This window comes from Orycteropus afer, unplaced genomic scaffold, assembly GCF_000298275.1.
Source record: "Orycteropus afer afer isolate SDZICR_OR568_19922 unplaced genomic scaffold, OryAfe1.0 scaffold00160, whole genome shotgun sequence".
Lineage (NCBI taxonomy): Eukaryota > Metazoa > Chordata > Mammalia > Tubulidentata > Orycteropodidae > Orycteropus > Orycteropus afer.
Genome location: NW_006921747.1, coordinates 1,075,253 through 1,077,423, shown reverse-complemented (window position 1 = coordinate 1,077,423; position 2,171 = coordinate 1,075,253). Strand labels below are relative to the sequence as shown.

General features: G+C 41.8%; 1 protein-coding gene across 1 annotated transcript in view; it reads right to left on the bottom strand.

The window, feature by feature from the left end:
- The window catches only part of LOC103201699 (T-cell immunoglobulin and mucin domain-containing protein 4-like), a 118,113-nt gene that overhangs the window by 7,538 nt on the left and 108,404 nt on the right, over positions 1 to 2,171 (bottom strand). The window lies entirely within an intron of this gene.

Genomic DNA, 2,171 nt, shown 5'->3' with positions numbered 1-2,171 from the left:
GGAGCTGCTGCATTGTAAATTTTGGTCAATGACATGAGACAAAGTATATTTGAAGTGCTGTATGAAAAGTGAATTTACTCTGTAAATCTTCACCCAAATCCTAATAAAAAAAAAAAAAAAAACTAAAAAAAAATCAAAATGGCTCCCACTTGTAAAGACATACATCATATATGTCTTTACACCATATGTAAAGATTCAAAATGACTGCACTTTCGGTCACTTTAAATATACAAAATGGCTGCTGTGTGTAAACAATCAAAATGGCTGTGCCCTCTGGACAACAGACAGTCCACAGTGTAGGTTGTCTCCCTCCTTGCTGTTTCCCTTCCTAGTCACAGGCCATCAGCACAGTCATTCCTGCAGCCCTTGATGACCAGGGCTGATCTTTAGGTCAATTCTCAGGTCCCAACACCACTTGAAAATATTCAGGCTGTTAGTCCCATCAGAGTAGCTGACGGTCTGCAGCTCCAACCGTCTCTGTACTCACCATTTTTGTTCAGGTTTATCCAGTAGTTGGTGCCTCATCCACTTCTGTATAGTTCCTTTTAAAACTCAGTGCTCCAGGATTATCTTCTGTATCTCTGTCAATTGGTTTCTCTCTCCTTTGTTGAGGAGGGTCTGTGTGGCTTGTCTGCCTATTCCTCCATCTTATCAGAAGTCCCCCATAGGATCCTTCTTGCAAATGATTTCTTCATAGGCCCCACGGAAACGAATGGTTAAGCACTCAACTACTAGCCAAAAGGATGACGGTTCAACTCCACTCAGAGGCACCTTGGAAAACAGTCCTGGTGATCTGTTTCTGAAAAGTCATAACCTTGAAAACCCTAGTGTACATGCACAGGGTTGTCATAAGTCAGAATCAACTCAATGGCAATTAGAAACAATAAGCCCCCAAGCAGCATCCATCAATTACAAAGTTGTTCTGACTCTGTGCATAGTGTGCTAAGCAGCTTCTGTTTTGAGTCCTTTGCTCAGTCAGAATTCCAGTATCCACTTTGATTTTAAAACATTCCTTTGTGAGACACACCTGGAATTTTCCCAAACTGTAACCTATGCCTTTGTATGAGCACTAATAGTGGGCTTCCAGTAAATTGCAAATTTCTCTTTCAGTATTTACCTGGGATAGGTGTTACGATATACAAGTTTCACTACTGTTGCTCAAACTAGCTGAGATGGTTACTAGCATCATTTTCTCATTTAGTACCTTGTGGAGTGCCTGGCTGGTGCAAACAGTTAACGCACTTGGCTGCCAACTGAAAAGTTGGAAGTTTTAGTCCACCCAGAATTGCCTTAGAAGAAAGGTCTGGTGATCTTCCTTAAAATCAGCCATTGAATACCCTGTGGAGCAGTTCTACTCTGATACATATACAGTCACCATGAAGTTAGGTCAAGTCCATGGCAATAGGTAGTACCTTGAAACAACTTTTGTTAATGACCACAAAACAAGTTTGTCCATTTTACAGTAAAACCAGCTACCACATGCCTGTAGTTTGGATGGAAATCATAAGCCCTATTTTATGGTTCATTTTTGCAAGGTTTCCTAAATTTTGGGAGAGAAATAATAAGTCATGTACCAATTTGAGAGTTTAAGAAAATTATGGCCCCTGTCCCTTGATAAATGTGGATATGAACACAGAAGTGCTTCTGCACATGATTTCAGTGGATTCACATTTCCCCTGAAGTCCACCTGTAGATCCTACAGTGAGAAAGCCTATTTTATGGGAACAAAGAAAACCAAGATGCTTTAAGTTTTCTCACTCAGGCAATGCTGGCAAAATGAAGAGGCTAAACCAGGGACTCCTCAGCCCTAAGAGAGTGATAATAGAATTTTCCACGTAAGGCAGTGATGAGCATGAAATAACTTACACACATCAAGATTGTAGCAGCAAGATGGCATAGAGTTGTTAGCTGACATTGAGTTAACCCCTGTTCTGGTTACCTAGTGCTGCTCTGACAGGAATGAACCACAAATGGGACGGTTTGAACAAACAGGAGTTTATTCTTACAATTTGGAGGCTTTAAGTCTGAGTTCAAAGTGCCAGGCTCTAGGGGCTGGGTGAAAGCCCCTCAACCTTGAGCTTCAGCTTTGTCTTCTGCTCCTGGCCCACTGAAGCTGGAGGCTTTTCTTCACTCAGCTGCTGGCTGCTGAGGCTGAGAAGCACCAAGGTTGA